Genomic DNA, 10,241 nt, shown 5'->3' with positions numbered 1-10,241 from the left:
GGTGGGGACCCATAGCAACCCCCTAGCAGCCACCAATCAGCATGAGACAGGGAAATACCTGGGATGCCAGATGACCCTCCAGTAGTTTATGGTGTTGGGAAACCACGTAGTTCAGCACGAACACCCCTCTTGGCTTAAACCAATCAGTTCAAATGAATCCCCCTCTTGTAGTAACCAATCACCCCTACCCAACTTGTTCCCGCCAGTGAATGTGCTAATCATGTTTTAGAGTTGTTATTTGATTTTCCCTCGGTGTGTGATGATTTGCTAGGAGATACTATGATGTATGTGGGGGTCCCTCCAAAGAATGTATAAAACTGCTGCAAACCCTGGGCTCGGGGCCTCTCAGCGTCACCAGTTGCTGTGTGTGCGCAGAGAACCGAACTAGCTCGCAATAAACACCTCTTTGCTGCTTACATCGATCTTGGTCTCTGATGGTCATCTGGGGGTCCCGAATTCGAGCATAACAATCTCTGGTTGTTGTGAGGCCCGGACTGTTGAGAACTACCAAAAGGTGTCTGAGAGCCTTATTGTTAGGTGGGAGCTCAGAGACACCAAGATGGCGTGGAGGCAGAGTGTAAGAAGCATTCGCTGAGGACAAGACAGACTAATTGTGTTCCTGTTTAGGATAAGTCCCATTACCGTGACAATTCCTGCCACTGAGAACTTATCACCATGGCAACTCCCACCACAAGTTCAGAATTTTTAAATGACCAATGGGGGTAAAATGGGCAGTATCCTAATTAGGTTTTCTGAAGTAACCAATGGAGAGACGGATTGGAAAATATTCTAATCAGGTATCATAAGATCACCGGTGGGAAAAAAAAATGGGTTAAGGTCCTCAATCAGGTCCGTTTAGGGAAGCTACTGCTTCACAGCTCAGCATATAAAATACTAATTTCCAGAGCACGGCTAGACCCTCTCTCTTCCTCAGCCTACTCCCCTCCACCTTGCAGAGGGCTACTTTCACCTTTGCCTTCAATAAATCTGTACTTTGCCTGTTACTTGTGTGTCTTGCTCAATTCTTTGTACGGAACACCAAGGACCTGGACTTTGACTGGCCATCATAATAGTAACATTATGACCTCAAATAGGGCAACTAGTGCCCAAAAGTCCTGGAGGTCTCATGGAACCCAGGAACTCTAAGGTTACCGGAGCCGCTGGGCAGAAGACACGAGAACTCTCTATCATTCCACTTCTTCACTTGTAAACATAAGACAAAAACACTTCTTGTTATCTCCTTAACCTCAAATATTGTTGGTTACATGAATATATGAAATTTGTTTCTCTGAATAGATTTTCTCACACTTGAAATGAGAATCAAGTGACAATACCATGTCCCAGAGGATGTGGAAGGGCCTCTGAGGAGATCTAGAGAGCAACCTAGAATATCTAGTTGCATATCACTCTGGGTTTATTTGTAGTGTGTGTGTGTGTGTGTGTGTGTGTGTGTGTGAGATTAGGAATCCATGCATGCTGGGAAAATGCTCTTCCACTAGGCTATGCTACTAGCCCTAAATTTTAAAAATATTATTTTCTTGGTAATTGCATTAGAGCTTACCATATACATGTTATCAGAGTCAGCTTCAGATTTATACTAATTTAATTCCAGTCCTATAGCACTCTATTCCCTGCCCCCTCTTCTTTATTTTTTTATTTTTTGTACTGATGATTAACCCCTGGGGTTCTTATGCTGCTGAGCTACATCCAGTTCCTTTTTTTTTTTTTTTTTCTTATTAGAAAGGGTCTCACTTAGTTGCTGAAGTTCTCACTGAATAGTTGAGGTTGGCCTTGAACTTTCAATCCTCTTGCCTCAGCCTCCTGTGTCTCTGGGATTACAGGTGTATGCCACTGTACCCTGTTCCTCCCCACTCTTTTTTCAAACCTGGTGCCGTGGAGCACACCTGTAATTCCAGTGGCTTGGGAAGTAGAGGCAGGAGGATTTTGAATTCAAAGCCAGCCTCAGCAATTTAGCAAGTTCTAAGCAACTCAGTGAAATTCTGTCTCTACTAAAATACAAAATAAGGCTAGGGATGTGGCTCAGTGGTCAAGTGCCCCTGAGTTCAATCCCGGTACCCCCTCCAAAAAAGAGATCTTTTTTGATATGGACACAATATCTTTATTGACTTTCATGTGGTGCCCACATGTGCAAGGCAAGCACTCTGCCGCTGAGCTACAACCCCAGCCCCTACTTTCCCCACTTTGTAGCACTATTGTTATACAGATTATGTCCATAAATGTTACCAATCCAACAACACATTATTACTTCATATAATTTTATTTCTTTTAATGAAACTGAAGAAGAGCAAGTATATATTTACCATTTTGTTATATTAATCCTATTTATTTTGGGAGGGGGGTACTAGGGTTGAATTCAAGGGCACTTAACCACTAAGCCACATCCCTGACCCTATTTTATTTAGAGACAGGGTCTACCTGCTGAGTTGCTTAGGGCTTCATTAAGATGCTTAGGCTGGCTTTGAACTCATGATCCTCCTGCCTCAGAGTCACTAGGATTATAGGCGTGCACCAACATGACCATCTCGTTTGCTATTTTTTAGTGCTGGATGTTGTACTACACAGGGTGTTGTTCATGCTAAGCATTCACACTACTACTCAATTACATCTTGAGCCCCTACTTGTTGTTTTATACAATTGGTTTTTAAATTAGTTAAAAGAAGAAAGGAGGAAGCTGGGGTGTAGCTCAATGGTAGAGTGTTTGCCTAACTTGAGCCAGACCCTGAATTTGATGCCCTTCATTGCAAAAGAGGAAAAGAGGAAGGAGAACAAATGTAAGTTAATATTGACATACAATTTATATAATTACCTTTACTGATGCTTTTTTTTTTTTTAAGTAGACTCAGACTACCATCTGAGGTCACTTGCTTTTGTTTTTAACCTGATGAACTTCCTTGCTGCTTCTTTTTTCTTTTTTCTTTTGCTGGGGATTGAACCCAGGGATTCTCAAATACTAGGCAAGTGCTATATCATTGATCTACACCACCAGCCATTTTAGTATTTCTTGAATGGTGGCTCTTGGTTTTGTTGATCTGAAAATTCTCTTCATTTCTGAAAAAGAGATCTGCTGAATATACAATTCTGGTTGGCAGGGTTTTTTTCTTGGGGGGTGGAGGGTTCTTTGAGTACTGCTAGTATGTGATGCCACCACCCTCTGGCCTTCATTGTTTCTGCTGTCAATTTCATCTGGCTGCTTTTTTTTTTAATACCAGGGATTGAACCCAGGGGCACTTAATCACTGAGCCACATTCCAGCTCCCTCACCTTTTTTTTTTTTTTTTTTTTTTTTTTTTTAAAACAGTGTCTCACTAAATTGTTTAGAACCTGGCTAAATTACTCTGGCTTGCTTTGAATTTGCAATCCTCCTCCTGCCTCAGCCTCCCAAAACACTGAGATTACAGTCATGCACCACAATGCTGGCCTGGCTTTCAGAATTTTTATCATAATGTGTCTGTCTGTGACTCTCTTTGCATTTATTCTACTTGAAGTTCATTGGGCTTCTTGGAAGTATAGATGATTATTTTTTGTTAAATTTTAGATTTTGCAAGTATTTTTTTCTTCTAAGATTTTTTTTTCTGTTCCCTTTTCTCCCTCTTTCTGGTACTCTCATTACACATATATTGGTATACTTAATGGTGTCCCACGTTTTTTTGAGGTTCTGTTGATTTTTCTTGTTTTCTTTTTGATTTTTGGATTACACAATCTCTATCAATCTGCCAGGACTGGCAGTTCACATCTATAATCCCAGCTACTCTGGAGTCTGAGGCAGGAGAATTGTAAATTTGAAACCAGCTTGGGCAACTAGCAAGACTGTCTCCAAAAAGTATAATTATTTTTTCTTTTTTCTTTATTTGTGGTGCTGGGGATCAGACTCAGCCTCACACATGCTAAACAAGGGCTCTACCACTGAGCTACATTCCCAGTCTTCAAAATAATATTCCAAAAAGGGCTGGGAATATAGCTCAGAGGTAGACCACTTGCCTGGCATATATCAATCCCCAGTACTGCAAATAATAATAATAATCTCTATCAACTTATCTTCATATTTGCTAATTCTTATGCTAATGAATATGTACTATTCAGACCTTCTAGCCAGTTTTTAATTTCAATTATTGTAATTTCAACTCCATCACTATCATTTGGTTCTTTTAAATTATTTATTTATTTATCTATTTATTTACTTAGTGGTACTGGGGGTTGAATCTCCAGGGGCACTCTACCACTGAGCTCTATCCCCAATTCCATATATATATTATAATATATAATTATACATAATTATATATTATATCATGTGTTATATGTTATATATTATATTATAATATATACATATAATAATATAAATTTATGTATTTATTTTTGGTACCAGAGATTGAACCCAGGGGCGTTTAACCACTGAGCCACCTCCAGCCCTTTTTATTTTTATTTTGATATAGGGTGTTGCTAAATTACTTGGGGCCTCGCTAAATTGCTGAGGCTGGCTTTGAACTTGTGATGCCTCACCCTCTGGAGCTGTTGGGATTACAGGCATGCACCACTGTGGCCTGTTGTTGTTGTAGACAGTGTCTTGCCAAGTTGAGCAGACAGGCTTCCAATTTGCCATCCTCCTGCCTCAGTCTCCTGAGTAGCTGGGATTACAGGCATGTGCCACTGCACCCAGCTTTGAAATTCATTTTTTAAAAAAAGAACCAGCAGGACATCGTGGCATACACCTGTAACCCCAGCTGTTTGGGAGACTGAGGCAGGAAGATAGCAAGTTGGAAGCCAGCCTGGGCAACTTAGTGAGATCCTTTCTCCAAAAAAAAAAAAAAAAAAGGTAAAATGGGCTGAAGTATAGCTCAGTGGTAGCAAGTCAAGTCATGTGTTCAATCCCCAGCACCACACACACACACACACACACACACATTCAATAATAAGAATTTTGTCTGCTTGCTGGGTCATGCGACTAAATCTGTCAGGGTCACTCCAGGTGAATTTGGGCTAACTCAATAAAGACACAGTTCAGTTTCTGCGCCTCGGCCACAGCTCCCACAAGGAGGACAAAGCAGGCAAGAAAGAGAGCCACCTGAATTCTTTATTCTTATATAGGAGGGGGGGACACACAGAAGGAGGTTCTATGGAATGTTCTTTCCAAAAAAGGTCAGGAGTAGTATTACAAAGGAACAGGAAGGCAACCCACTCCATTAGATAACGCCCACTCCCAAAGCTTTGCTCCTCTACTGAGCAGAGATGGGGATCCACCTGCTTCGGGTCAGGGAAGCCAGTCTCCACATTTCCATTGCTCAAAGCTAGAGGGCGCTCAGCTCCTATGTGGCTGCTCCCAACATCTGTTTATTGACATTCTCTATTTGATATGACACTGTCCTCTTACCATCCTTTTCTCCTTTAATCATAGTTTCCTTTATTTAGTTCCTTGAACTTATCTATAAAGGCTACTTTGAAGGCATTGCCTGTTAGATCTGACATGTGTTCACTCACAGGCAGTGTCTGTTGCCTGATTTGTGTTCAGTGTATGAGTCATACTTTTCCTTTCTTTGTATGTCTCATAATTTTTGTTGCTGTTGAAGGCAAGACATTTTAGATAATATATTGTTACCAGTCCCCCCCAAGTCTGGGTCTTGTTGCTATTTGCTTCTTTGTTTAGTGACTGCACTATTTCAGTGGAGTCTCTCTCACCCTTCAGTGTTAGGCCTCTAAGGTTGCTGTTCCTGGGATTCAGCCATGAGACCAGTGGACTCGGTATCTGTAGAGCTTTCTTTGTCTTTACATAAGCACATCTGGCTGTTAAGACCACTGATTACTATGTGTTTGCTCCCATATTTTCAACAAAGCCCTGGAGTACTAAGTGCTGCACAAACCAAACCAATCACATTTGGGCTCCTCTGAAAGAATAGTTCCCTAGGTCAGTGTTTAAGGTTTGTTTGACTCCAGGTTGGCTCCTTCTAGCTGGCCAACCTGCCAGCCTATTGTTTAGTTCACAAGACCAATGGGTCTACCAGTCTCTTCCCAGTTGTTCTTTCTTTCTTTTTTAATATGTTTTTTTGGTTGTAGATGGACACAATACCTTTATTTAATTATTTTTATGTGGTGTTGAGGATGGAAACCAGTGCCTCACATGTGCTAAGCAAGAGTCTTACCACTGAGCCACAACCGCAGTCCCTTCCCAGTTGTTCTTCACCATAACCACTGTTTTCTTTTTCTTTTCTCTCTCTCACTCTCTGTTTTGTTGTCTTTTGTTGTTGTTTTGTTTTTTAGTGCTGGGGATTGAACCCAGAGCCTCCAACAAGCTAGGCAAACACTCTAGCACTGAGCCACATCACCAATCCAATTGACAGTTTACCAGAGGTTCCTTCATGCTCTATTGCAAATAAGGTCAGTTCTTTAAACTTCTCCTTGCGCCCCCACCACAGGTAAAAACCTGAGCCAGGGCTCTGAAGTGAGATCAGGCAACAGGCGGCTCCCAAAGGAGGCAGATTTTAAAAGGCGGCTGAAAGAGGCTTTATTGAGACTCACTGGCGGGTGGAACTCATCAGACTCACAGAGTGGACAGGGGAAGGGTCTGAGGAGAAACCGCATGGGGGCTCGACCAGACTGGACTTTTATGGGGCTTACAGCAGGAAGGGAAGGACTTGGAACAGGAAAAGGTGTTTTTAGAGTTCCCTGTCCCGCTGGAGTTGGTCAGGGGAACTGGCTGAAATTCAGGATTGGCCAGAAGATCCTGCTGATTGACAGGCGTTTCCGTTGGGAACTGATTGATGTTTCTTTCACCAGCGGGCTGCTTTGTCCTAAGTCACTGCCACCAACTTGACATCAACGATAATAAACCTCTCTCGGGGACACTCCCCTGTGAGCAATGTGCCCCTTTCAATGGCAGCAGCCCAAGGTCCTTTTGATTGGCTTCTCATACCCTAGAAGCTTACCTAGCCAGCTGGAGCAAATATAACGCGGTGCCCAGTATTCTCAATAGTAATGTCCAAGGTAGAGCCTGTTTCCTATAGGTTGGGGTTGGACAGAAGAAGGGAGTCCCCACCACCCAGCTACACTGGCCCAGAAGTTGCTGGGGGCAAAATGAAAAATGTGGTTGTCCTGACAACCAAAGAAAGCTGAGCGGGTGGGTTGGGGAGACTGTTAGCTGCATCATCTGGAGTGGAGTTTCTGTCTTACTGAGTTGGAAGGGCAGAAGAGGCAGAGTGACTGATTTTGTAATAAATATATCATACTAACAAGCTGCTAAAAACAAGGGCAACAGGGCTGGGGCTGCAGCTCAGTGACAGAGCGCTTACTTAGCATATGTGAGCCACTGGGTTTGATTGTCAGCGCCACATAAAAAATAAATACATAAAATATTTATGTTCATCTACCAAAAAAAAAAAAAAAAGGCAACTGGGTGTGAAATGCATGAGAACACTGAACTATCTTCACAATTTTTCTGTAATTAAAAAAAATTTCTGGGCTGGGGATGTGGCTCAAGCGGTAGCGCGCTCGCCTGGCATGCGTGCGGCCCGGGTTCGATCCTCAGCACCACATACAAACAAAGATGTTGTGTCCACCGAAAACTAAAAAATAAATATTAAAAAATTCTCTCTCTCTCTCTCTCTCTTAAAAAAAAAGGGGGGGGTCTGGGGGGTCTGGAGCTGTAGCTCAGTGACAGAGCACTTCCCTGGTATGTGTGAGGCACTGGGTTCGATCCTTAGCACCACATAAAAAAACTAAACAAATAAAGGCATGCTATCCATCTACAACTTAAAAAAAAAAGGGGGGGGGGGCTGGGGATGTGGCTCAAGCGGTAGAGCGCTCGCCGGGCATGCGTGCGGCCGGGTTCAATCCTCAGCACCACATACAAACAAAGATGTTGTGTCCGCTGAAAACTGAAAAATAAATATTGAAATTCTTTCTCTAAAAAAAAAGGGAGCTGGGAATGTGGCTCAGTGGTTAAGCACCCCTGGATTCAATCCCTGGTACCAAAAATAAATAAATAAATAAACAAACAAACAAATAAATAAATAAAAGGACTAGGGATGTAGTTCAGTGGTAAAATGACCCTGGGTTCAATCCTTAATACCAAAAACCAAAATTTTTAATTAAATAAAAATCTATACTGGGGCTGGAGTTGTAACTCAGTGGTAGAGGCCCTGGGTTCAGTCCTTAGCACCACATAAAGATAAATAAATAAAATAAAGGTATTGTATCCATCTATAGCTACAAAAAATATATATTAAAAATAATCTATACTAGCTACAAAAACTACAAGGTATTAAAAGGAAGATACATCTAACAAAAATCTTCATGGTAAAATTGTAAAACTATACTGAAAGATACAAAAATAGATCTCAATAAGGGAGCAATACATATATTTTATATATTAATATGTATATTATATACACACACACACATAAATATATATATATAATGTACATATAATTTTTGGTACCGGGATTGAACCCACGGATGCTTAACCACTAAGCCACATCCCCAGATCTTTTTATTTTTTGAGACAGGGTCTCACTAAGTTACTTAGATCCTCACTAAATTGCTGAGGCTGGCCTCAAACCTTCTGTCTCATCCTCCTGAGTTACTGGGATTACAGGCCTGTGCCACTATGCCCAGCGTGCCCAGCAATAAGGGGGAAGATTTACAATGTTCATGAATATATGATATGCATATCACAAAAAATTAAGTCAGTGGGGTCCAGTGACACATGGCTGTAATCCCAGAGGCTTGGGAGGCAAAGACAGAAGGATCACAAGTTCAAGGCCAACCTCAGTAACTTAGTGAGGCACTAAGCAATTTAATGAGACCCTCTCTCAAAATAAAAAAATAAAAGGGGCTGGTGATGTAGCTCAGTAATAGTGCACCCTTGGGTTCAATTCCCAGTACCAAAAAAAAAAAAAAAGAAGAAGTCTTAAGTACTTCTGTGGCCACATGTATAAGGAAGTGTGGCCACTGAAGTGCAGGGATCAGACTCTGGATCCAGAAGACCCTGAAGCACCACAACTTCCTCCATAGTCTGGCATGGCTCACCTTACTTCTTACTCATTCCTTTCTTGGTTGACTGCTAAGGAAGCCCAATGGAGCAGAAGGTGAATTTCCCTTTAAAAGCCAGGGGTAAAGAAACACTCCCCAAAGATATAATCACCAAACTTTGAAGGGCCATGTTGTGTTCAGGAAACCGCCCCTCCCTTTATAATTAATTATTTTTACAGAGGAAGCTTCTCATAACACCAGTGTTTAAAAAAAAAAAAAAAGTGAGGGGGCTAAGCACTTGCCTGGCATGTGTGAAGCACTGGGTTCGATCTTCAACACCACATAATAAATAAATAAAATAAAGGTCCATCGACAGTTTAAAAAAAAAAAAAAAGATATTGTGTCCACCTACAACTAAAAAAGTATTTAAAACAAAACAAAACAAAACAAAAAACTTTTGGCGGGGCTCAGTGGTGCTCGCCTGTGTCCTCAGCATCTTGGGGAGGCCCTAAGCAACTTTAGGAGACCCTGTCTCTAAATAAAATGCAAAAAGGTCTGGGGATGTGGTTCACTAGTTAAATGCCCCTGGGTTCAGTCCCTGGTACCAAAAAAAAAAAAAAAAAAAAAGCCTTTTAAAAATTTAAGTATATTTTACACACAAATAACATAATCACAGTTCAAAGAAAAATAATACAATAAAACTCTAATGCGCCCTCCGAATTTAAGGAAAAGAATATTGCCAACAACTTTGATAACCTCTAAGTGGAAGCACTTCTCATTCCCCTAGGACACCCCTCATTGCAACTGTGGATGGCCACTATGCAAAATTTGTATCAAACATTCCTTTGCCCTTTACCAACCCTCCCGGTCCGAACTGTAAGAAAACTACTTTATTTAAAAGAAATCAAACTCAAAGTCCCAGTGTATGAATACACTAAATTAGAACCTCTCTGATGACCAGCACTTCGTTTAAACCTGGGAACAAATGCTCGCCTCCTAGATGGCTCCGCAGAACTAAGATATTTCCGGAGTATCAAGGGTAATTATTCAGGTTCATTTGCATACCCATAAGACACTGCAAATAGTGCAAGTGTTTTCATGAAAACAAATTTATTCATTATGCTAGTTTCTAAGAATATGAGTTATTATTTACAAAATTTATCAGGTAAACTTCTGCAGGTAGTAATGCTTTAGATAAATAACCACCATCAGTGAACTAGGCATTGCAGTTACCCCAGGCAGGGACTACAAAGGGGTAGAAGT

The sequence above is a fragment of the Marmota marmota genome, unplaced genomic scaffold (assembly GCF_001458135.2).
Source record: "Marmota marmota marmota unplaced genomic scaffold, marMar, whole genome shotgun sequence".
In the NCBI taxonomy this organism is placed as follows: Eukaryota; Metazoa; Chordata; class Mammalia; order Rodentia; family Sciuridae; genus Marmota; species Marmota marmota.
Note: the sequence above shows the minus strand (reverse complement) of the source record.